We start from the raw sequence: 27,150 nt of genomic DNA, 5'->3' as shown, positions 1-27,150 counted from the left end.
TGAGCACCCAAGCTGAGCCAGTCCAAGGGCCATCAGGTACCACCAACAGTACAACAGCACAAATAAAATGTCCCTGTTTGCTACTGGAAATGTCTACTGGCATTTAATTGTGTTCTTATGGAAAATATCTGATTAAGCACCTCAGTGCATTCTGGAAATGCATTTGTAGAAAATTTACTCCTGGGTAAAAAGGACTCTTGCCTACCAGAATTCACCATCTAAAAATGGTCTCAAAAATAATAAATAAGTATTACCATAAGGTAGATTTTAGTCTTAAAATAAAGCTATAACAATACCAAATAAAAAACCCTATTATCTAAAAAAAACTTATGAAAAATAAAATGCATAAAAATAAATACAAAATGAGTACAAAAATTGTGCAAAATTTGGGCTAGAACCTCGGTGGCCAGTCCAGTGTGATCACTCTGCCCATAAGGGACCTGCAAAAATGACTGCTGCCTCCATCCTTCCACACCAGCAGTTTTCACCTGTGCATCCGAAACCCCTTGCACAGGTGACAGTCAGATTGCCAGTTATCACAATTCCCAAAGTTAAGGTATAAGCTGAGATAACCTTTAAACATTCAAAAATAAGAAAAAAATAAGTAAATAATAAAGAACCAAAGCAGGCTTTTCTCTCCCCATCTCCAGCGAAGCCGGCATGAGCAGCATCCCAGTCAGATGCACAGAGCAAGCAATGCTCAGCCCAAGCAGCTGCCCGTTTTCGGTGCAGGAGTGGGCCCAGGTTTGCAGCCCGCCATTCCCCCAGGGCAAAAAGGGGCCATCCCCAACCTCAGGACATCACGCCTGTTGCTGGCTCTGGAAGGACCACGGTACAATTAATACAATATTAAAACACCAGGATCGCCACCCTGTGACTTTGAGCTGCCTTTAGCAGTTAGGTGGTTCCCGTTAAGACTTCAGCATTGAGGACCAGGCAGACAAAGCTTTCATCTTCACCGGCAAAAAAAGCTACAAAAATAATTCTGACACACTTTTTCAAGCACATTCTGAATTACTTGAGCATTAATTTATAATCCTATATAAAACACATGATGAGTCACTGCTGAGAGAAGCTGTTATCGACACTTTGCAAAACCAGTTGAACAGGCGAGGCTTTCCCATGTGTGATGGCTGGGTGCATCCCGGGTTGTGAAGTTTTGGTGAAGCCCTGCACCTAATCCCTGCCTGTGCCCACCAGCCAGTACATCCCCCCACAGCACGGCACAGCCAGCCGAGCCTTAGAGCAGGGCTGGCAGCACAGCAAGGCAGCTAACAAACCCGCCTGGGCACAATAACACAAGCACCCTCATTAGGCACTCTGTGCAATTAGCTTGAGTCAGTTGAAAGCACATTTTTCCTCGGCCTTTCTACATCTGTGTTTTCCCCAAAGCCTTGACTTTCTGGTTTACTGCTCAAACGCTCAAATTCAGCTCTCCTTCCATAAAGTATTTTAATCTAAAAATAATTTGAACCATGTTTATTTTTAAGAACTTTTACCCTCCCAAAAATAATGTTTAAAAGAAAGCAACTTTAAACATTAATACAGAGTAAGTAATTGCTGTTGCTTTCGTTGCAGATAAATCACTTTTAATCTAAATTTTTTTTAGAAAAAAAAGATCAAAAGTAATATTAATCGTGCTGGCCAGGGAGCAAAAGGACATTCCCAGACATTAACTGCTTTCCAAATATGAAAAACATATTAAATATCTCTCTTAAAACAAGATGTTTTCCTCATGTTTCCTTTGGGGAAAATCTGCTGGGCGCACTCCTCCCCAGGCAAGGCCCGGGCATCACCAGCCAGGCTTGGCCAGGGGGAGCACCCGCTGTGCGCCAGCACCACCTGGCACACCAAACCTACCCTGGGGAGGCCCCCTCACTGCCAGCCTGGGCACCCAGCAGGCTCCAGCACCAGGATGTCCCTGTCCAGGGCAGGGCAGGATGACAATGCTCTGGTGGCACAGCCACATGAGGTGCCCAGACCATCTCGCCTCCCCCCTACCCATCACCGGCGCTGTGCCAATTAACCACAGCAGCAGGCCTGGTTTACACATGAATTCTGCACCAGGAGTCATCCCAATTCTGCAAATTGATTTTTCCCAAACTTTTATAAGGAAGCACACACACAGGAACTCCCACCCATCCAGCTGTCGCCACAGCACACATGGATCAAACACCACAGACAGATTTTGCTTTTATTTAATCATGACCTGTGATTTCTGTTGCAATAGAATCAGAGGCAGGAGGGAGAGAAACACACTACAGCAGTGTAAGGAAATATAATTAGGGTTAGTCCCAAATAAGATGTAGCAAAACTGTTTTTTCTTCAGCCAGGTCCGACCAGGCTGGCACAGAAGCCCAGAGCACTCCCAGTCTTCTTCACTCCCCCCCCCCCCCCCCCCCCCAAGTTAAGAGTGGAAAAACATGAGTCAGTGGAAAGGTGCTGCCTTGGGCACACAACTTACAGTAGCAAAGCAGCATTAAATCCACAAACAAAAAAGAAGGGGGGGAAATGATGCTTAGTGCTGTGTACTGGCTACGAAGAAAAGGCCATCAAAAACCTCACTTTTCCTGGAGGTTTTGTTCCCCTTTGCCCCCCAAAGACTTTTTAATGATTTAAAGATACATCAAGAAAATACAGATGCTTTCTTCCATTAATGGGAACTGGGGAATTGTGCTGCTAGTCTGGCCTCCTCCACCCCATGGTGGGGCACACTAGGTACCAGCTGCAGGGCTGTCCTATGGGTGATGCCACCAGTGGCTGGTCCAGCACACAGCTACTCGCTGCCAGCGGCGTTTGATGACTTAATGCTCCCTTGTACTGTTCCTTACAAGCAGATGTGTTACACCACGCAGCTCCAGCCTGACACCAACCCGCAGCCTCCCCACAGTACAGTCAAGAGACGCAGCACCACCATGGCGAGGCTGTTCGTGCTCCCAGCTCCTGAAAGTCAGAGCTCAAGCTAAAAGGAGAGGGATGATTTTGTTTTCCCAGCAATAAAAGCTTCTCACGCCCCTCATCAGTAACTCCTCCTCCTCCCCCCGCATTTACCCCACTCTCCCCAGAAGCAGGACAGACCTATGGCCAGGGGAAGGCTTCTGAGCAAAAGCCAAATCTCCTGTTGGATTTGGTTTATGTATTCATTTTTAACTGAAGCCAGTCACCCTAATTACTTTTAAAGCATGTGAATTCTGGTCACATGAATTAGAGTTTTCTGTCAAAGTAATTTTCCTGAAAGAGCCGTTTCTCTGGAATAAGCTTCTCATCTGCTAATCCACCAGAGCCACAGCCACCAGCCTTCCCAAAACAAAAGAATATGTTTTTTCTCTCAGATGTATGAGGAAGAATTTTATTAGGCTTTAGTGTACATGTATGATTAGAATAACAGAAAGAATAGTTTATTTGTGAAAGAACTGACACAAAAACAATACCCAAGTCCTCAGAGGATACGGCAGATGCCTTTTAGCAAGGAGCATTAAAAAAAAAAAAAAAAAAAAAAAAACACACAACACACCACCAAACACATAGGTGCCTTACTTTTTCAATCTAGTTTCTTCTCCCTACCTCACTAGTATCTTTTTTTTTTTTAACAGAACAGCAATAGTATTTGAACTTTTACCAACTGCTAATTAATTAAGATTTTGCATGTTTATCATCCCACATATTCCCACATATCCCACATATTCCCACATATCCCAGGGATAAACAGCACATAAAACACAATGCAAAGTGATAAAACTTGTTGGAAAGTTCATAAAGATCTTTAAAATGTTTTAATGTGAAATAGATCATAATGGTCTATTTCCCTGCACTCCGTAAAAGCAAATTAAGAGTGAGCATCACAGGATTTGTAAAATAAAACTATTCAGTATCTCACATCACTATGGTAGCATACTGTGTGGTCCAGATGTTACAAATCCTATTAACGCAGGAATTAGCCATCCCTAACTTACCTGCCAGCTTCCAAGTGCAAAGCTCTACACTTTGGCAACCGCTGATGGCACTTGCGTCACCCACAGAAACACAGGATGCAGGGAATGAATGAGCTGAGGGGTTTCATGAAGTCAGAGGTGGCAGCAAGGCTCCCTCTGCATCCTTCACATGTCCCGTCCAGGTATTGACAGGACCAATAAAATTTGTGATATGTTTGGGATCGCAGCAATAACACCCGCCAATGCCTCTCCTTGACTGCGATTACAGAGCAGAGTCTTGAGGGTACCAGCCAGCTGTGCCCAATCTGTTGGAATGCATGCCCTTTTTTGAGTTATAACACCAAAAAAGGAGCCTACATAAATTATTATTGTTTTCTGATTCACTGCTAGATTAATACTCAAACAGCAGATATACAGTCTCAAGTTATTTTCAAAACATTAGGAGAAGAAAAAAAATATTTAATATATTGATTTAAATCTGTTGAGCAAAAGTACTGTAGACTATACGCTCAGCTTACTGTTTGTAGGTGTGTCTATGCCACTGCCAATACTGACAACAGACCTGTCACATTCAAGACACCATGCATAATTGATACAGTTAAAAAAAAAAAAAAAAAAAAAAAAAAAGAGAGAGAAAATATAAATAAGGGAGTCTTCTCCCCAACCTTTTTTCCTGCACAGAGTGGATTCTCCACTATGAAAGAGACGGTTATCCCTGCTCCAGCAGTACTTAGATAAGCACACACAGAATGCCTACAGGCTACAGTTTTTCATTTTCCTCTTGGCCGATCTACAACTAAGCTGCCAAAATAAACAAACTTACCCTTCCAGTCAGGCTCAAAACGAACCAGCAAACTGGATTTTTATGTCATAAAAGGAAGCAAAAAAATAAGCAGGAACAGTTAAAAGTGCTTAAAATATCGACACTTTTTTCCAGAAGAAGGGAAAATAAATTTATGAAAACAAGCTATTAAGTGATGCTTTCACATGCTAATTACACAGTCCTCAATGCATCCAACAGAGTATCACAATCACAGTCTTCTTTCTAAAGTCAATGAAGAGAGAAAGTTTGGCCCCCTGATATCAGGGAACAAAAAATAGACTCTTTAAGTCAGAAGAGGAACAAGCACGTATTTTGAAAGCTAACTCATCTAACACATTCTTTGCAGAACAACAACTTCATTAAACAACAAGTTTTTTTGGGTGACATTTTTGCTGCCCAGTGAAAGCTCCAGAAACAACCTGGAGAGGAATTCAAAGTCTCCTCGCTGACTCAGAGCTGCAGGGATGCCCCAAGGTCACCTGTGCAGCCAAGAGCCAGCTCGGCTTTAAAGAGCTGGTATTGATATTGTCTGGAGACACCAAGTTTTCTCCTGAGGATCCAGACTACTTTCATTTCTAGACCTAATATTAACTTCTGATTAAATTATTAAATACTTTATTCTGTACTGAAGACCTGAAAGATTAAGCTTCTAAAATGCTGAAAACACAATAAGCAAAATGAAGATAAAGTAAACCCAAAGACTACAACAATCACCTTCCGCAATGCCAGTCATCTCATTTCAGTGTTATTTTGGCACAGCTTTGCCCCTGACAGGCCAGTAACCACAAACAAAGCTAAGCCCTGAGATGCAGCACATCATTTGCAGACTCCCCCAACCAGCAGCAATGCAGTGCTCACCACATCTTGCACGCACAAAGCCATTCAAGAGGCTTCATTGAACCTGTGTATCATGTACTGGCTCATGCAAAAGATTCCTCTGACCACTTGGTTCATTAAAAAAATGTTCCTTTTAAATACATCATGCAAACTACTTGCTCTTCAGAACTGGCAAGATGCAGGCACCATTAGGTAATGCTCACACATTCACTCCAGCAGGAAGCTGTAGCCCATGGAGTTCAATAGCTGCAGTGGTTTTGGCCATGCAACAGGGGGACAGCACTCAAGATTACTCCAGCATCCATCACACTGGCCAAAAAAAAAAAAAAAAAAAAAAAAAAATCTCACACCTGATGGGAGACAGCTTTCCATTTTTCCTTGCAGCAAGGAAATTTCCTTCCTTCCCTTTCCTGGGAAACAGAAGATGCAAACCTCACATAAGTTATTGCTACCTCATGTTCTTAGGACGAATATTTCAACATAAATATTCATAGGGGAACACCACAAAGGAAGCCACTGGTATACATTCAAACTGCTCTGTTCTTTTGAGCAGTTGTAAATTCCCAAAGACCAACAGGATAAGACAAAACTTGTACAAGTAACAGGTACCTGTGCATGGGAGAGCAGACCTGGAAGCTGAAATTCTTGAGTTTCACTTCACTAAAATGTTACATTTGTGCACTGTTCCCCAAAACATTCTCCCCAAGAAAGCATACAAAAATTCATGTATTTCTAGGTTTTTGACCAACCTTGCAGCACACAGTAAAATGAAAGACGAGCATGAATGCACACAATTTGCTTTTTTCTGCTCATAAGATTAATTTCACTTAAGTTTGAAACAGTCCCCTTTTTTCAATATAAAAACATACATCAGGCTTCTCCGAGAAGCTGTAACTGCGTCCCCATCCTTCAGTGAGTAATTTTTCTTTACATTTGAGCTATAACTGAGCACACATATGCTGCTTCATTTATCTCCACTCTTCTCATTAAACTAATTACTCTGTAAAGCACTTCAAGTACTTTAAAATACCAGCGTACATTTTCAGCTTGGCTTAATAAGGCCTGGATAGAGGGAATGCCTGTGGATCCTGCATCTTGGAACAGGACTGCAAGCTTAGTCCCAAATGTATCTTGGAGCAGTCCAGCACTATTTTAACTTACCAACACCACAGAAAGCACCAGGGAAGTTGCACACAGATGAGGAAATTCTCTGGCAGCAAACCACACCAAGCACTTTGCATCGGAAAAGGATCCCAACCAGTAGCCAAGGTCTTGGACAGCTCTTCAGAGGACTTCCAACCACCCTGCCCCTGTTCTTCGCAATGCAACTTGAGTATGTGATCTGTTTTCCCCTGGGGCAAGTTTTCTCATGCTGCTTGCTTATAAACATGGCCTTACTGTATTTTTGAGATTCTCGTTATGAACAGGAAAGTACCAATATAAAACCAGCCCTTGCTTCTTCTCTACACATCATTTTTGTTTACAGTAATTAAAAGAAGTTTGTGTTCTTTTATCTCTTCAGTGGCAATACATATAGAGAAGTACAAACTGGAGCCTGCCTGCTCACACACCATAAACAGAAGCATTCACTAAGCTCTGACTGTAGAGCCTTTATTACTGATGATAATGTATGAGACTAGAGCCTGCAGTTAAGGGAAGAAAGGGGGAAGAATCAGATTTTGGCTTGTAAACTGCAACTTCGCTGGAATCATTGAAAAAGAACAAGGATTCCATGATGTCATTTCTATAGTCGATGTTCTGACTATAACTACGCTTTACTGACCTGCCAGTTTGAAGTACTAGTACACCAATTCACCACTTTGGCGCATAAAACAGTGTAAAAATACCAATTTTAAATAAAAAGCCCATTTTTGTAATTCACATATACAAAAGTACAAATCCCAAGTACCTGCTGTGTCAAGTAAAATACATAAAGCATTATCAGAAAAATACACTGGAAAAATGTGAGTGCCACATAAAGCAGTCTGGAAGAGTAACTTAAAATGACTGATGTGATGCTTGTCTTTTTTTATGTGCTTTCGGCCTTCTTCCACTTACTGCACTCATTTCCCTTCTTTTAAAAAGGAAAAATCCCCTTTATACACTGCCTTTGTTCAACCCTTTCAGAGGATAACATAGCATCAATAAAATAGGTAGCCAAACATACAGACCAAAACAGAGCATGACATACTTCACATCCAGTTCCTCCTGAATAACAAGCTTTGACAGAATTTGTGTAGATGGCAAGACTGAATTATCAAATTAATTAGAATTTTGTATGGTTTTTTGCTTGTTATTCTCATAGGGAAAAAAAAAAAAAAAAAAGGAATTATTTCCACAACATGTATCTTAAGACGAGACAACTGCAGATCCAACAGAGAACCAGAACAGAGTAAATCCCTGGAACACACATTTCCAAGATTTCACTATTCTTTATACACAAAGGCTTAAAATAGCTAGTAATTTGGACACAAACAAAATGAAGCATTGTCCGCAGAGATCTTTGTATCCAATCCTTGAATAAACTTGCATATAAAATAATACAGTATTATGTATATTCTATAAAAATGGCGGATTTACAATCAGGTCTGTTTGTTAGGTCCCGTGGAAACCCAGCGTGAGACCTCGCCCTCAATGCCTGCAATGTCAGTGCAGACTGAGAACATGCCAGAGGGATGGAGAGCACTGCCTGAGGCACCAGGAGGGGCACGCAGCAAGTCTGTGACTGACCTCAGGACCACCACAAGACTAGTCTTCCTTCTTTTGAAAATAAAATAACCCAGCTGTAAACTAGTGGGAAGACACATAAGGCACGAAGGATCATACACCTGAAACACCTGGGGGCAGCGTGAGCTTGGGTCATGCAGAGCAGCCTGCACTGATGCACAAGCTCCTCTTGTCCTACCCCCATTGCAACACAGCCACTGCATTCCTGTGAGATCAAGGCAGACACTTTTTTTTTTTTTTTTTACTGAAAACAGGCTAATTTGAAGTGGACATTCAGCTCAACTTTTCGGCAGTGCTAATCACTGAGAAGTTACTCCCCAAAAAGCCCGGACTCTCCATCTCTGTACAGTTACAGATCAGGATTTTAATCCCTTTCTGAAAGCAAGCACTGATCAGAGACTCGTTACTGAGCTCCACAGTGGTACCACGGCCATAGCTAATGGTTTCTGAAATATGGGTCAGGCTGGTCTGGGGCAACAAGAGGAAGAAAATTCTGATGGTCATGGACAACTAAGTGCTTCCCTGGAGAACCAGATTTAATTCCTGCCCCTGGAGAGACTTCTACCAATTTAAGCCACTCAGTTAAATCAGACTTGCCAGAGGTTTTGCTAATTGTATGTTCCACAGATACTAAACTCCAGCCTGTTAATAGGGGGTGTCGTTTGCAATGTGCTGTGTATTTTCAGATACTAAATTAATGGGATTTGGTTTTACACATAGAGTGCTCAACAGCGCTAGATGCTTTGAGTCACACAGTCTAGATAATTTTCAATTTAATCTCTTGGAGATTCTGACTGAACTCTGCTTCTGACATTTCCATAATTAGAAGTGTTTGACATTACATTTTAACAACATTCTTTTTATTTAGCATTTTTGTGTGCAATTAATAACCTAGACTAAAAATAGTATTTATGTATATATACACCACGCTATGAAAACCAAAATATTTTTAATATGGTATTTCATTTGAATACTTTATTGAGGTCATGTGGAGCATCTATCTCTTTATATGGATAACTGGAAGCAAAGAGGAATCTGTCGTGATAACATGCAAATAAGTATGGTGCATTCATACGAGACCAAACACTGAAGTAATAAAAAGGAAAGAAAACTACACAGCAGGACAGATATTTCCAACATTAATGTAGCATTTTCACCTGCTGTGCAGACACAAATTCTGTGTACATGAATTAACACTTGTTCTTATTTGTTTTCTCACCTTCTTTATAGAGCAGAAGCCCTATGTGCATCTTTACTTTCAACTAATATTAAGACTCATCCATAGCTGCAAAGATTATTTCCATTTCTACCCACATGTGGAAAATGTGGTTGTTACATACCGCTCCTAGGGGGAAAATTTAAAAAGTTATGCCAAAAAATAAGAAGAAATATCTGTTTGATTCTCAGCCTTTTATCACTAAAATACCTTTAAAAACAACAACAAAAAACTTACATCCCCTGAACACTCATCCAAATGCCAATAATAAGGACTAAATCTATTTAATAACATAACTTCTACACCTGCTGGTTGAGCAAAGCTCAGCAGGGAGCTCCTGGACTATGTAGGTGGAGACTGGTCTCTGATTTCTTATCTTAATGTTTTGTATTAACATTCCTTTAAGACTAATACTAGCCTGAAAACAGTCCTGCATGTGCAATTGAGTCATGTGTTTATTTTCATCATAATTCCTCTCACAAGGTTTAACTAGTTTCTTGTAGATAAGATTTCTAAAATATATTTATATTTTCATGGTAGCCAGATATGTTTTAATGTCAAAGCAACCACCATGAAAGGAGATGGTTCCGAGAAAAAAAAAATCATTATCTAAACATAACAATGAAAGGCAGAGTATTGCCAAACTCACGATTACCGCAGCAAACCTAGAGCTGACAACTGAACAAATCAGTCTACAAGGATGATTCATTGCCCTACTCCACTTAATTGATGCCACTCAGGCAACAGAAAGGAGGCCAAGCCCGTTCTGTTTCCTCTACCATGAAGGTCTCCTTGGGAAAAGCACGATAGAAAAACCAGTTGTCTGTCCCCAGACAGCAGAGGGAAGCCAGAGCTCAGCCAGCTGCACCCTGCACTGGCATAACCCTATTTAAAGAAACAGAGAGCTGCAGCTGCATTGCTGACATTTCCTGATGCACCAGGTGTATGGATCTTGGACACAGCTGAGAACCTGCCAACATTCAAGAAAGTTATAATGGTTCAGCCATATACCTTCTCCTTAAGCAAATTCACTCTCAAGCATGATTTCACTGTTATGTTCAGACCACTGCCTCTCTTCCACCTCTCTCCTCCCGGTTTGTCTCCCCAGTCCAAACTAAAAATCAGGGTCCCTTTCTTTCATGCGTGCATCCAACCATAACACTAAAGACAGTTTTACAAAAGCATATCTTTCAATTTTTGCCTTCAGGCATTCCTTGTTTCTTCTGACTCATCTTCACAAACAGTGATCACCATCTTCTATTGTCTAGACATAATTTGGCCATTACCCAAGTCTCGTTTTTCCTCACTATTTCTTCCACGAAATCTAGCTTAACACTCTTCCTGCCTGACATTATTAGGACATGACTTTTTTTTCCATCCAGCTAAATGTCTTGACCAAGACTTTATCACATATCATAACACCTACAACCTTCTTCTCTACAGCCTTGATAAATACAATCTTGCTCAAATTCCACCCATTTAAAAAGTTGCCTCAAGAATAAGTTCCTTGACTTTTTTTTTTTAATATGGTAAATCCATCTTTGCAGTTCTGCCTATTGCTTACTCTTTTTACTATACAAAAAGCAAAACTATGCATGTTTACTTTTAAGGTACTTCTTCACTTACAGAGTTACGAGTTTATAAAGGGCCTTGCCCTTATTTTTTGTTCACTGTTGGAATAGAATCATAGAATTGTTTAGGTTGGAAAAGACCTTTAAGATCATTGAGCCCAACCGTTAACCTCGCACTGCCAAGTCTACCACTAAACCATGTCCCTAAGCACTATATCCACATGGCTTTTAAATACCTCCAGGGATGGTGACTGAACCACTTCCCTGGGCAGCCTGTTCCAATCCTTGACAACCCTTTATCTTCTCTCCACCAAAGATGGTCATTCTGTCGTACGATATTTTCATCTTCTCCTATAATACAGTTGTGGCATAGAAGCATCACAAATAACAGATGTACCTCATTGTGCCTCTTTGTACCACCCACCCCCCCCAAGCATAATGCTTGCAATAAATCCACAGTGGACAGGTGAGGTGTGCATAGCCATAGCCCATGGCCCTGTTAGCACCACCTCCTTTGTGTTCATTGTCTCATGTCCATCATGGAATATAAACTTTTCAGGGGAATAAATTGGGTTTATACCCGAACAGCAGTGGGGTCCTGATCCCTCACCAGGGTGTTTGCATACCAACATGATACAGACAGCAAAGACCAACAATTATGAACCACCTACTGTACTTTGAGACATGCCTCCAGTCAACACCTCCTATGGAAATTACATTCAACCTACAACACACGGAAGGAATGTCATTCTTGCAGGTAATTTTTACTGAATTCAGAAGAGGCTCCAACACATGGAATTCAATCAGTTATGCTGTATTGTTTTATATCAGAACATACAAGCATCATACTTCACTCAGCTCAGCAAGTAAAATCAAAGTGTCTTCAAATCTCTGACACTCTTATGAGAAGCAATGATAGAACAGTCCTGATTGCCTTTGCTCTGCTAATTAGGAGGAAAAAAGCTCAGAATAAGTTTTTGAGTGAATTAGTGAACACACAGTACAGTAACACAGTACTACAAGAAACTTCTGTAACAAATAATTCTGTCTTTCTACTTTCTTAAGTCTGACACAAAGCTGGAATAATTAGGATGATAAAGTCTAAGCAGCCCTAGTAAATTCAGCTAAATCTGGTGTCAACGCAGTTGGGATACTTATTTGCATGTTTAAATTACTCAAGTGACTAATTTTGTAATTTTCTTTTCAATTGCTGAATGCCTTATTTTTAAAATTAGTCCCCTGAGAAGCAGTGGCACAGTGCATGGTGCTGTTAAAGTTAAAAACTTGTTATACTTTAGAAGATTATCATAATATTGCATACATTATTTCTTACTTAATAAAAATTTAATTGTGCATATAATTTGATGATTTAATACCAATATTTTTTTATACAATCTGGAATGCATTAATTTGTTTTTTCTTGGGAAAAAAGTTACATTCAAGGTTTCTGTGAATAAACATTCTTATTATTAGAACTCCCAATTTTACCACATTTTGCCTGCAGTCTTCCTAAATGAGACAAAACTCATACCCAGTGAAATCATCCCCTTTGTTATCACTCAAATGTCCTTAAATCCAGCCTCTTGTTTTTGCTGTGGGAGATGCAGAGCGCTAAGACAGGCTACTTCACTTCATTAACGAAGTTCTGATGATGCTCCTTAGGCACATCTTCAACACAAAGACAAGGAACACCACAGAAAACCGTGACAAGAATGAACAGAATTTTGTTAGGCAAAATTCTCACCTACTCCTTTTCCATTGGTGTGCAGTTTTTAGGAGAAAGTCAAATCTCTGGAAATCATTATAAATGGTGATCACAGTAAAATAGGACCTGTTTTCTGCAGAAGCTGACTCATGATGACCTTCTAAAATGTCAGATTCCATACCCTACGCCAAAAAGCTATGCTCAACATTATCTGTTTATTTCCTCACACAGGGACAAAAATCCAGCAATAGGGAGCAGTCAATAAATTCCATGGACAATGGTGATTTGCTTGGTTTACAAAATAAAGGACACTGTCACTATAATCCTCATTTCTGCAAGGTTTATACAATACAGGGATTTCAGAAAAAAGAAATCTGGTAGGTTTTACTAATAACCTGGATGAATCCTTGTATGACTGTGGGTTTCACACATCCACCTCCTTGCATCAACAGCAGGTTTGCAACACTGACCTTGTCAGTTCAGTGGACCCTTCAATATACACAGTTGCTATGTGTAGATTTTAATAACAGACTGCAAAGGGCCACTGAATACATCTTTAAAAGCATTTGGAAAATCCCATTTGTTACATCGTTGCCAGTTATTGTCTCTGGGAAACTAGCTTCAACTGGTTTGTCGATGTGCCATCTAATTTTCCATATTCTGGGGGGAAACAGGGATCTCAGGAACCCCCTAATGAAAGTAAAACTCACTCAACAGGATCACAGCAATGACATTACTTATCTTCTGTAGAAATTATGAAAAATTATGAAAAAAAAAAATTCTTATGTGTTCTACTGACACATTCTTTCTTTCCTGTTTTCTAACTTAGCTCTCTGTGGACCTCATCAAAATCTCCAAAGACAACAAGGACCACTGTTAACAGTTCTATATCCTCCCTCTCATATTCCCCACAGCAGCCCTTGGGATTTAACACCCATCTACCTTCCACCAATCATTCCGTATTACCGGCGCTGGGGCTGCTTCACGTCTGCATGACACATGCAGAGACCCTCACCTGAAATCATGGCTTCTCTGCACCAGGAGCAGTTACACTAGTCAAATTCTGGTCGGGGTAGATAAAACAGCCAAACAGCAATAGGCTGCATACAAACAAAATGTTAGAACTAGTCTCCCACAACTCCTGCTTCGTTGTACTCTTGTTTAGCTCCCTCACTCTTTATTTCATTTTAGTTTTTAAACTTCTAGCTTCCCTGGCCGAATACAACAGCAAGGTTTTCAAAAAGCCTGTTTCTGATAAATTCATTTTTCTACTCTATTCTTCTAGAGCTCCGGAAGGCATTATCTGAACACAGTAGTGACTTAAAAGTTCAAAAGCCCAAATATTTTACAGTGCTGATATTCTTCACTTCAAAAACAAAACAAGAGCAATATCCACTCCTTCCCAAAACCAAGCAACACAATTCCTGGACCCATGTACTCAACAGCAAGTCATATTAACGTATTTTATCAAAAAGTTTAATCAAGAGTAATTACTTCACTAAAAGAAAAATACCAGGAGGCATTTTTCCACTGGAAATAAAAAAATCCTAATAAATTTCCACCTTCATACAGGTGCAAAAACCATTAAAACATATACATCTCTAACATTAGCCTTCTATACACAGAGAATAAAGGGTTATTTTTCCTCACATGAAAATGAACTTTTCATAGAATGTAGTTTTTGCAGAACTACACGAACTCATGCAAAGGTCAATAAAGTACACACAGCAATCTTCTAAAGCTTGCTGCTAAGAAAACTGACTTTTAAATCTGGTAAGTCTATATGCAATCTTAATATAACATACAGATGACCTTACTAAGCTTCTCTACCTTCTATAAATTTAAATTAATTGTACCATTTTATTTAAGTTTCCAACTTGCTGTGGTGTATTAGCATATTAAAATTAACTCTGCAGCCTGTAATCACTTTACCTTAATAGAACAACTTACCAAGGCAAATTTGATAAAATTATAGTACCCCCTTGTGGTGTTACCTTCATACCCCAATAGAACATTTCTTAATGTTACATTCTAAAAAAATCATCTTCTATCAAGCTCAGTGGATAACTAATTAACCTTTTCTAGAATCCAATACGAGCAAAGGGAAATTAAAAGGACTATCATTAGAATCTGAGAAAGGAGCTAGAACGACATTTTTCCATAAGTTGAGAAACTAATCTTTAATAAAGTCTTATGCATTTTTACATCAACAAACACAGCATATAATGCTTCAATACGAAAAACAGCATTTGGTTAATTGTCTCCACAATGCAACACCAGTACAGAATGTTTTCCATTAAAAAAAACACCACACCCCAAAAACAATCAGCTTATCAGTTACAAAAGTAATTTAAGAGTTTACCATTCGATGATTATATCTCACACCTTGTACAATGTTTTCCCTTGCTAAATTTAAATTACTCTAGCTCTTTTATTCCAGAGCCCCCCTCTGCAGAACTCTTCAGTCTTCCATTCTCCAATATTGATACACATATATGCATACACACCCCATTCTCCTCTTACCTCAATAGACTCTTATGAAAACAAGGAAACAAACAAGAAGCAAGTGCATTTTGTATTTTCTATTCTTTCTATTCTGATTCCAAAGAGGTGTGGGATTTCTTGAGATTAAAACATCCATCTCTCCTAGAAGTACTATATATGTCTGTCTTATTTAAATAGTATGAGCTATTAAAAACCTACAGACTGACAGCCATACAACCAGTTAAATTTACCTTTAGAAAGCAGAGGTCCCTGCACCTAATTGTTCCCAACACCCAGTCAGAATTATTAACAGCAATAGCAGGGTGATACCAAAAGCATTAAGAATAAAGAAGTTCTTTAGATGCTGTGTGTCTTGAATTTTTTGTACATCTGTACAAACAAGATACACTTTTAAAAGATGTTAATGATTATTAATGCTTTAAAAAAAAATCAAGATGTGATTACCCCATTTTCTTCATGATTATATGGTAATAGTTTCAACCAGTATTTGGCCAGACTCAAGTGAAAAAGCTGGTTTTTATTTGCATTAACATACTGGCTTACTAATGTATCTATATACATATATCGGTGTTTAATCTACACATGAGAAACATGGCAAAGGCTATCAAAGCACACAGTTGTCTATAGCCTGACACAGATGACACAGAAGTTCTTAAATGTCTGAAAAAAGTATTCACTGCATCCAACATGAATTGCTGCTGTTAGCAGTAGGTGAGTTTGAGACTTGTAGAAGGGGTACAGGTACATTTTCAGTAACACATGTGCATTTCAATAACCCCTTCAACAAAACTGAGTCAGTTAATCAGTAATCTCTACCCAGAGATGCAAGCTTCCCAGAAATGGTAATGACACAGAAAAGAAAGGGATGAGCAAGTGAAAGGGAGAAGAATCTCTCTCCCAAAACCTGGATTAGGTTGGTCTCCCACCAGTCAAGTTGGGCATATGCAATCAAATTTGGGTTTAGGGGGAGAAAACATGCAGGTGAGCAAATATTTGGGAGGAGTGTCCAAGGAGGGAACCCAACACCAGGCTGACCAAGGAGCAAAGTGGCTATGCCAGGCATGTACCTGCTATGGGTCACAGTGCCCCTCTGCAGCATCTAGCAGGGCTTAATCTCAAGCCTGGTACCATGGTGTCGGTTGTAGCTACAGGAAATATTCATCTTTCTAGAGAAAGTATGGAAAACGAACATGACATCCCTATTTTAGATGTTTTGTTACAATATAATTAACATAGCACAGCACTGAGAACAGTAAATTTGGTCTATAAAATGAAGACCTAGACTATACAGGATTTGTAATTGCCTAATATTAAAGCCTTGACATAAAGTAAATTCAAAACTGTTTCCATAATTAACAGGAACTTAAAATGTAAGATTGAAATGCAGTACCAATAAAGCCTTTGTAAATGCTATCTTAAAATATGTGTTTCTCTGAAAGAAAATAGTTGCCATAGGAGGTTTATTTTATTTTTTCCATCTCAGGCTTACAGTGAACTGGTTTAAAATCACTTTTGTCTGCTGAAAGAGTGTGTGGTTTTGCGTTATGCTCAAGTTGTGACCAATCGGATATTAGGACCAGCAGAAGTGGTAAAGTATCCTATTAAAAACAGTGGTGTATGTGTTAAAGAGGGAGTAACCATGTCAGTGGCAAAGCATGACAGAATTATCTCCGTTGGTCCCAGCATCTTTCACAGGGACAGCTGCTCCCACAAAAGGAAGTCATTTAAAGCAAATTTGTGATTCCTCAGGCCAGTGACATAATTTCAACCGTCTTTAAAGAAGAATAAACATCACTACTACCAACATTTCTAAAACATATCCACTACAAGAATTTGAAAACTCAACACCTGTATAACTAATCTTCCATTTTCTAAATGAGCCTGCTGTAACAGAATGAAAAAGTGATTTTGTCTAAACTGTACAACAAAGCAGTAGCAGAAGACAGAAACATCTGCTACATCAACATTACCACGTTAAAGCCCCTTCCAGACTAATTTACTGCATTGTTCATACCATCTTGGCCTGGGTGTCACAAGAATTCAGAGGAATCCAGGTGTGCTACCTTCCTTTCATCTTTAAACATTTGCATTCAAGGGCCTTGGAGACAAGTGAACTGAGTTGTTCCCAATAACCAGCACAGACCACTGTCTGAGGGGACTTTTGCTGTTGAGCTAGGACAGGTCTTTTTCTCCACAAGTCCAGTCTTATGACAAACAAGGTGCTTGGAGATGACCACACAAGCTGATGGCACCATAGGGGTGGTTTGGCTATCATGGTGCTTCTGTAAGATTGTCTTTGTAGGAGAGCCTTCAACTGAGATCAGTTGCCCAAATGCCTTGGCAGATGGGCCTTAAATTGGATTTAAAGGGTACCCCAAGACAGAATAAGGAGGGCTGTCTTTGGTGGGATTGTATATCACATTTAGGGCAAAAAGCTGTTGACACAGAACCATACTAAATCCAGGTAACCTTTTGGGTATCCAGACCAGAAAGTCTTCCCGTCATTGCCCATCTTCTATCAACCGCTGTTTCATTGCTTTAGGAGCCTCGGCCTAGTGCCCTCTAACACCAAGTTTGTAACATGGCTTGTGTAACCTCTGCAGGACTAGAGACTGCAGTTTCTCAGTCTAGGCTTTCCGAAAGATTTTCTCCAAGAACTGGTAGTAAGCACTTGGGGTTTTGTCCATAGCTGTGCCCATGAAGACAATGAAGGGATTTATTCTTCACAACAGTAATTCTGTGCCCTTGCAATGATTATTGTGACACTTGACAGACCTTTTTCCTGTCTCCTAAATTCAGTGTTCCAAGGAAACAGCTCAGCTCCCAAACTGTACACAAAAACCTCAGAAGCATCTTCTCATAGATCCTGAATAGCCTGTACCATTCTGCTGCCCTGACTAGAGGCCAATTGCACAAATTTCCTCCAGCAGTAGGACAACTCACATGGGACAGGCTTAGTACCCATGACTTTAGATGCCCTCCAGAACCTGAACACAAGGGAACATGGAAACATCCAAGAGCCTGCTCAGTGGCATTTCAGAGTCAGGGAAGATTGCTGGGGCAGTCTTTTTGAACAATCTTACAGACCAACCTAGACATGGCTGTTAATTCCCAGCTACTTTAACCCCATCATCTGCCAAGGGCAACGCATTATCCTCCATCATGATAGAAGTAAGCAAAAAAATTTAACCTCTCCTCTCCATGACAAACGAACCTTTACATAGACAAAATTGCATACATTCCTGATATTTGCCTGCAGGTTAAGGACAGAAAAAAGAGAAAGTCTGAAAGAAATATACTTAAGGAGATCTTATTCAGGCAAGACAGGACCTCCTGCTTAACATACACAAGCCATTAAGAATTTTTCAACCAAACCATATGGACCTGCATATACAGTACATGTTAATTATTCTTCTTCCTTACAGAAGTAATGATGAAAGTATCTTGGCTTCAGGATGCACTGGTTTAATTCTGCTACAGCACTCAATTCTGCCTTTCATTTTCCTACTGACTTTCTGAAATTCCATGGAAAGGCATTGTTGTTAAACAGCAGTGAGTGTTATTCTCACAGCAGTGTACACTAATAATAATTCAGTGTGGTGTCATGGAAGGCTGCGAGCTCTTACTGAATTTATTTGAAAAATAAAGTTTGTTTTTTTTCTCAGAGATCTTTACTTAAGTCAGCATGGAACTCTTGTAAAAGATAACTACCAATAAGTCACAACTACCCAAGGAACAGCCTTTTTATTTTATTTTTTTATTCCTTGCTCTCCATGACAACATAATAAATGAGCCCTGAGAGACTAGAGGTGCATAACTATTTAAAATTTTGTATTTTATCTTTCATTGTATGCTTCCAGACATAACATTCATGATCTATTTTTTAAAACCCTCTTCAGTGTCTCCAAGTGAAATACTCCAATTTTCAACTGCAATATACAATAATCAGAAATACATCTTAGCTATGATTCTAGGTAACAGTTTACAAAACTAGTCTTATAGTATTTTTGTGATCCATTAATAATTGCTTGCTCCTGTAAAAGAAAAGCAACAAACCAACAGTTTCAACATCTGCTTTTTCAATTTTTGTTTTGAGTTCTGTTGGATGTCTCTGTATTCTTTCATACATGACTAATAGGAAAGATACAAGACTAATAGGAAACATAACTGCAACTTCACTTACGGTTGGTTTCAGTTAACAGATGGTCTTTAAACTATCCAACATAAAAGCATTCATTTTAGAAAAACTGACCCCAAAACTGCTTCATAAAATAAAGTATTTCCATTTTTTTTTCCCCTCAAAGCTTTAGGATCTTTCAAAACACTACAGTAGAAGAGGCTCCAGGGTTAAAAAAAAAAAAAAAAAAGAGACCAACACATTTAATAATTTCTGACCTTAAATATCAGAGACTGAAGGTTTTGCAATATAAGTATCAGAAGTAACACACGCAGCTATACAAAATGGTGGGCCTCCTAGACTACATCTTTTCTTGCTAAATTTCAGGTGCAAACATAAAATTACAGCAAAGAGATCTGCAAAATCCCTGTGCTACAGATGACTGCCATGATAGGTCAACCAAAACTTTAGTTTTCCATAAGCTAGTGCGGCAGTTATAGCGGGGTCTTTTGGCCGTTGCAATAGCCGCTTCCTTCTGGATAAACAACTACTACGAGTGAGCCACCAAGAAACATTTTCTTTAACTTCTTGGTAGTATGCTTTCATGGGCATATGAACTAGAATGATAATAGTACAAGTCCTACTTCCAAACTGTTTAATGTAGAATATGGTGAGTGAAAAATTGTTTTTCACACACACACCCCTTGTACAGTTGAAGAGGGTTTACTCGGGATTGATAAATAGGTTTGGCAAGACCTGTGTTGTTCCATATTTCTTATTCTGACAATACCACTGTATGTTTGCCCTGTTCTAACACTTATCTACAAACCTGCTGCTGACCATTGTCAAAGAAAGTGCAGCAGACTTTGGTCCTTTGGTTCAGTGTTCTTGGTCATAAAACACCACAATCGAGAGCTACACAATAACCTTGCTATGAGTGCAATCTGCTTATGGCATGGCTTTTCTTAAAGGTCTGTCTATAAAAGAAACCAAGACTAAAACTGAAGAAACAGCTATTATCCAAAATGCCTTCCAAACCCATCCATCACAGTTCGCGTAACTTGGGGACACGTGGGTACTGCCGCAGCACTGCTGTAGTTATCAGCACAATGATGTGGTGCCGATTTAAATATGAACAAGGTTTAATGCCTCTAACCTTTTCACACTCACTCTTCCATGTGTTGTGACAGCAGCCCAATTGAAGCAAAAACATCAAGAGCAATTTCACAAAAAGTTTTAACATTTAAAGATTATTATATTAAAGATTATATTAGAAAGTAGTTTTTGCAAGTCTGTTCTCCTACTTCTATTTCGAAGGTACCTGTGCAACAACACTGGATAGCTGAGCATAACTGGACTTCACAGAACCTTCAGTAGCTGACTGGTGAAAGCAGCAATGTATCTCTTTCCCAGGAAGAGACTGTAGGTGGCAGCACTTTTATGTAAAAAAACAGAATTCGCTTTTTTAAATATTCAATTTATAGTCAGATTCTGAGCCCTTTTCTCACATGTAAGGATAGTTACTCTTGCAATCAGTTCCTCCCACACAGCTACGGCTGTTAATGAAGTGCCCATACAAGCCATCAATATTTTGGTCTAGACAGGAAGATATTTTTTTTTCTATCTGTTAACATTCAAACAGTCACTCAAATACAAGTTTAGAAACAGATGAAGCAACTGAAGCTTGCAAAATAGCACAATACCCTAGGAAGATGGCTCTTTATTTTAAATAGGATATTTATATTACTTCCTAACCAAAATTCTTTCAGCTTTGCAGAGAGGTACATGCTCACTTTTTTTCTAAAAAAAGAAAAAAAAAACAACCAAAAAAAAAAAAACACTAAAAAAACCCAACACACACACCAAAAAAAAAAAAATTTAAAAAATCAAAAAAAATCATACAAGAATTAGCACTGGAGAAAAAGTTAGAAAATAAACCAAAGTTGAAAGTGAGTTTCTTTCTTTCAGACAGTCTATTTTTCCAGATGCATCATCAGCATCTGAATGTTAGCAATTTTTCATTATTTATAAATGTATTACAGGAACACAGCCAAACTACAAGCCAAGAAGTCCAACACACACATTTTTAAAAATAGGGAATGTGTCTTGGTTATAGAACAAAAGAACTCATTTTATCACTTGGCTTTACCGCTTGAGAAAATGGCTCCTGGTGTGCTGAACTCCATGATAAATGTGCCCCCTCTAGATCTTTATTGCCCTTGTAAATCAAAGGACTGACAGCAGTTAATAAGAAAGCTTTTGAGTGGTTTTGAAGTTTTGCTTTGTACAAATAAAATCTCATATTAAAGAATTTGCTAGTCCTCAAGGTGTGGAAAAATGAGTATGACTAGAACCTGTTGTGCTTTCTTTTTTTAACTGTTTGGTTCCACTATTAAAAAAAAAAATCATTTTGTAGCAAGGGTACCGGAATAAAATAAGCAAACCACTCTGTAGTGAAATATAAAAATTAGAGTCAGTGACTTAGTTATTAAAAAAATAAAGAAATTAAAATGTTCCTGCCATTTCTATACCCTGTGATGTCTAGGCAGGGCAACAAAATCAGAAGTGTACAATATAAAACATGAAAGATTTTTCCATAATTTTACATTAGATGTTGACAATACTTCTACAAAGCATTTTTAACTAAAGCAAGCTATGATTCTACATCCAAAAATTGTCAGTTAAAATTCCACCGTGATACTGTTATAGGGAGGATAGGATTATTTGAGTCACCAGCTAACCCACAGGTATGGACAAAAGTTTTTAAATCCATTGGCAGAAACTACAGCAATATTCACAGATGCCCAACTAACGGTAAGTAGCATGAGTTCTGCTTATATATGTGCCTTTTGGTCAAGCAACAGTACCCTATAGGGAAACAAAGACAGAAATTACTACAGCACAAATATTTAGAGATCATATCAGAGTGAACAGATCAATTCATAATTACAGATTTAAAAGCTTGCTTTAGAGATTAGTTCTAGAACAGACATTTGGAAAAATGGTTATTTGGAAGTCTTCAGAAGCAAACTGCAGTTTGGATAAGGACACTCTTTATGGCATCACATATTGAGTATAAAGCGTCAGCATTTCACTGAATTACAGTTTAACCAAAACAAATTTGATTTAATGTTGTGGTGGCTTTCTGTTTTGCTTCCACGGCTTGCATTATCCTTGTTCAATTCCAAGCAGCATCATTCCTTCTAAAACAGTTTATGGCACACCCTGGCCGAGGAAATCTTAACAGGAAACTACAGTTATTTGGACAAAGCTAAACATATTTATAGGGAAATAAATATATTTCCTGTTCAAACTGGTAGCACAAAGGTATTATGTGACAAACTACCAACAGGTCTAAAGAAAGCCTAGCTTCTCCTGACTGGATTTTAAACACATTTTAGAAGGCATCTCAATGAATACACACGTTAGTGGACATTGTCTCTTTAACTGTTCAGATCCCCCTGCCCCAAACTCAGCAAAATAAAGTAGGGTTTTTCTTTAAAAACAAAGACAACCATTATGAAAAGAGCTCATTAATAAGCATCATTTAGGATTAGGATCCAAAGTATCAGGCATCAATATTTCCCAGCTGCATGGATCCTTTTTAGCCAAAGTCCCAAGGACATCACTTATCACTAGCAGACACTAGAAAGCTAAGAGAAAAAGCAAATCAGACTGAAGAATCACGCCTTCTGCGTGATTTCCCCTCCTCCCTACACCCCTGAGCCTGCCCTGCCCACAGCCCACCATCTGCTTGCTTATGTAGTCTTCATGCACTCTGCCCTTTAGGTAGGTAGAGAACCCTCTTTATCAGGGAGAGACTCAGTGACGTGGATAATCAAACCTTTCTTCCAAAGGAGAGGTTACTGATCAGCAAACATCAGCTCCTTCTCAGACAAGATGGAAAAATACACATCAAGAGCTATACACAAAGCAGGCTGTAAGTCTGGAGGGTGTAGCCTACCGCACAGCCATCCAAGGCTCAGTTCATGGCCTCGATGAACTGAGGTTGTTGCTGCGGCATGCTGGTATTTTCATTTAAAGCACTGTTATGTTTCTAACTCTCATCATTGTAAAGAACACCTAGAAATACAAACTGAATGTATTCAGTAAACATGTGCCTTCCCTAGTCTGTAGATGACTTTTCTGTGACTCTTCTGTGATTCTGCCAACAGAATTACCTCAATTTGTTTTTTCCCCTATTACAAATTTCCAGCGCTGACCCCCACCATTACTGACAGATTGAAAGGAGAAGGCAAGAGATAAGGCCACTAAAAGTGTCCCTCAGCTGTGTTATTGTGGTTTTGTAGGGCAGCATTAGTTAAATCAGAAAACAGCTGGCGAGCAGAGACTCCACAAAGCCATGCTTGATGGCTGTCCAAAGGACATGTGACCAATCTAATAAGGATCTAGGCCCAAACACAACACGGGACATTTCACAGAAATAAAAACCAAGTTTCTGAAACACCTTATTATGTCACAGTTTAAAGACAAATACTAATTCCTGATGGAAGGTCCAACATTCCTGAAGTAGAAATGTGATCCCCAGGGCTGGAAAACGAGTCAGAGCATGACAAAAGATGTAGAAACTACACAGAATCCAGGTACGAACGGTTTTCTTCCTGCTGCTTCCCAGCAGCTGACAGTGGCAGATCTTGGTTTAGAAAAGCCTACAAAGACATCCTTTTGTGCCACCAGTAAGTATAACCTCGCACTTGAGGAGAGCTTACACCACCTAACAAATCAAAATGAAGGGAATAAGGGAAAAAGTAAATTCAGAATGAAGTTACAGGCTGCACCATTCAAGACAGCGTTCACTTTCTGTAAATGAACTTTCTTTTAAAATGCAGCCAGAACTGATACTACATGAACAAGATAGCTCTAACATAGCAGATGTCCATCTCCAGACAGCATAACGTTTCTTTTCTGCTGACTTCCCCCTTGAGGTTATCAAGGTCATTATTAAAGGAAGACTGGAGGTTCTTTTAACATTTGTAATAGTGAATTTGATTTTTAAACTACTTTATGATGATTTATTCTTATTTTTCAATACAGAAATTATTCTTAAATCTCTGAAAACAGGTATGTCTAAGTTTTAGGTTTTGTGGGGTTTTTTATTTGTTTGTTACTAAATAAAAGCCCAATAATTAATGACGGAATCACCTGTTCCATTTAAAGAACAAAACACAGCTCCCTCCCTCCCCACTTCAGGTCAGTTGCCAGGTGCTCGCATACTGCAGAACCTCTCTAAACTTTCGGTTTCAGCTCAGCAATCATGAGCCAAATCATATATAAGTATTGATGTTTGCCACTCTACAGTTAAATTACATCAAGCACCAATGCAATCAACTCATTAGCTGTTTTTTATTGAGCACCAACATTCATTACTTACTTTTCAATTCTTTGATTAAGCAACATATTGCCCCTATTCCCAGTCTACATCTACCAGCTGATTAGCTCAATAATACTGATAATCTTCTCAAGTCAAAAGAGCTGGGAAGGGAAGTAACTGAAATCCCTATGAGCAGACTCAATTTACTCCTTTTGTGTATAACATCAATACACTAAACTACTAGCAATACAATCCAGCAAATGAAACTTCAAATGTGCTAAGTTAGAGAGTAATTTTAACAAAAAGTCACAGCAGGTCATTAAAATGCCCCTTAATTGTCTCTAGATCATACTCCGTTATCCTTCCACAACCTTCCTGGCATGCTGAGATTTTAAATCTCTTCTGACTGATGTAAGAACCAAGAACAGAATTGAAGTGTGATTGTCACATACAGAGTCTGAATGCCAAAGGTCAAAACAGCTTACTGGTATGCTGGCCCACTGCTCCAAATTTTATATCTTTTCTGTCCCTTGGTTATTGCCTGACATGATTTAACAACTGTAATTCCTTATTTAACGATGTCAAAGGTTTTTAGGAAATTGACTGTATTTCACCAACGATATATTTCTTCTTGATTACAGAGTGGTTAAAATGATTTTAAACCAAGACAGCAAAATAAAGCAGTAATAAAATCAATAAAAGGTGCTTAAAACATTCCTTCTATTAGGTAATGGCATTTAAAATATCCGTAGCTTGTAATGGCACTTAGGATATGCCCAAAAATCAATGAGCTAAATTACTTATTGAACTAGTTAATTTGAACATTGAGTTTTATATGTATATTGATAAAACAAGCTCCAAGAATACTGGCTATATTTGAATTCCACGGTCAGATGTCTCCCTCTGCTGGGAAAAAAAGCTCTAAGAACTCGACCAGATTTTTATTTTTTTTTAAAGCAGCAACACTAAAGGGTGTAACGTGTAAAAAACTCCACAAGAGGTCTCTAATTCTCGTAGAGTTTCTCAATTAATGCTGGTTTTGCTGAAACCTGGAAGTGTTAACAGATGCTGAACAACAACATAAAACTTTAGATTTCACCCGGAATACCGCCATTTGAAGAGCCCTTAGAAATACGCAAAAAACACATAACATGGGAAAAGCAGAGAAAATAAAGGATCTCATAATGCTTTAAAACCCGAGAGACTCTCCTCAAGAATCTTGCTAATACTTCTCCAGTTAATAATTACTCCATAATAGACTCAGGAGTAACAGCCTCAGGTTCTACTTTCTTGCTAGAAGTAAAGGACGAAACACAAGCTCTGACTACCAGTCCTACTCTTGAGGTGCAAAAACCCCCCTACACTTGCCTTTGCACTCAGCTTAGTTCAGGGTCTGTTTTTCCTTTACATTGAGGAAAGCTGTGCTTCAGAGAGGAAAAACGTTTACAAACTAAGAGGCAGAAGGATGTCAGTTTTGCCTACAAAACAAAACAAATTAGCCTAATGCCGTCCCCTCAAAAGAAAGCAAGCACTAACAGTAATAAAGATTTCTGCCTTTTATCATTGCAGTACTGGGAACCCCGGAGTTACCCAAGGCCCTGGAAGGAGAGGCAAAGCGACGGAGTTCTTCCAGCCCAGGCTGCAACAATCCCCGAAGTTGCAGGGACAGACAGAGAAGCCACGGCAGAGCGCGCAGCTAAGAAGGTCAGGATACCACCCTCTACATGCTATTAGCACTTTCACTCCCTATCAAGATGAGAAGACAGCACCCCTGCATTTTAAGCCTGCAGTCTAGTGGTAACGATAAGATTATGACATCATTCTGAGGCCGCTCTCTCATTTTTTGAAAGGTCACGGTGATTAGGAGATGTTCCTGACAACTGGAAAAAGGCAAATGCCACACTCATCTTCCACAAGAGCAGCAAAGGGAGGCGGGAACGTTGGCCAGCCCCTGAAACCTCTGTCCCTGAAAGGATTACGGGGCAAACGCTCTTGGAGGCCATTTAATCAGCCGGTGGACAACCGACCCTCTGGCTGGGGCCAGACGCAGCTCGGCGGGGCTGCCCGCCTCCCTCCGCCCCTGCCTCCTCACACCCCCGCTGACAGGAACCAGCCCCGCAGCCGCCGCCCCCCCCTCAGGCGGGGCGCGCCGAGGCGCAGCTACAGGGAAGAGAGACCGGCACCCCCGGAGACCCCCAGGCGAGGGGCCGCTCAGCCGGCTGCCCGCCTCCCTGCTCCGCCGGCCCGCCCCTCACCTCCGGGCGGAGCGACCCGACTTCCCCAAGATGGTGCCGCGCCACCGACAGCGGAGATGTACCTTCCCAAGATGGCGGCGCGTCCGTCTCCCGCGACCTCTCCAAGATGGTGTCCTGCCGACGACGACCT

General features: G+C 39.7%; 1 long non-coding RNA gene across 1 annotated transcript; it reads right to left on the bottom strand.

The window, feature by feature from the left end:
- Nucleotides 1-4,175: 4,175 nt before the first annotated feature.
- LOC309676712 lies at nt 4,176-27,049 on the bottom strand. Its single transcript, XR_014269618.1, has 3 exons — nt 27,021-27,049; nt 5,943-6,002; nt 4,176-4,237 (listed from the first exon to the last, which is right to left on the bottom strand). It is a non-coding gene; the product is annotated as an uncharacterized lncRNA (long non-coding RNA).
- Between the last annotated feature and the right edge of the window lie 101 nt (nt 27,050-27,150).

This window comes from Vanellus vanellus, assembly GCF_965231255.1.
Source record: "Vanellus vanellus genome assembly, chromosome: 12".
Lineage (NCBI taxonomy): Eukaryota > Metazoa > Chordata > Aves > Charadriiformes > Charadriidae > Vanellus > Vanellus vanellus.
The sequence above is the reverse complement of the archived record's forward strand: the minus strand, read 5'-3'. Positions and strand labels throughout refer to the sequence as shown.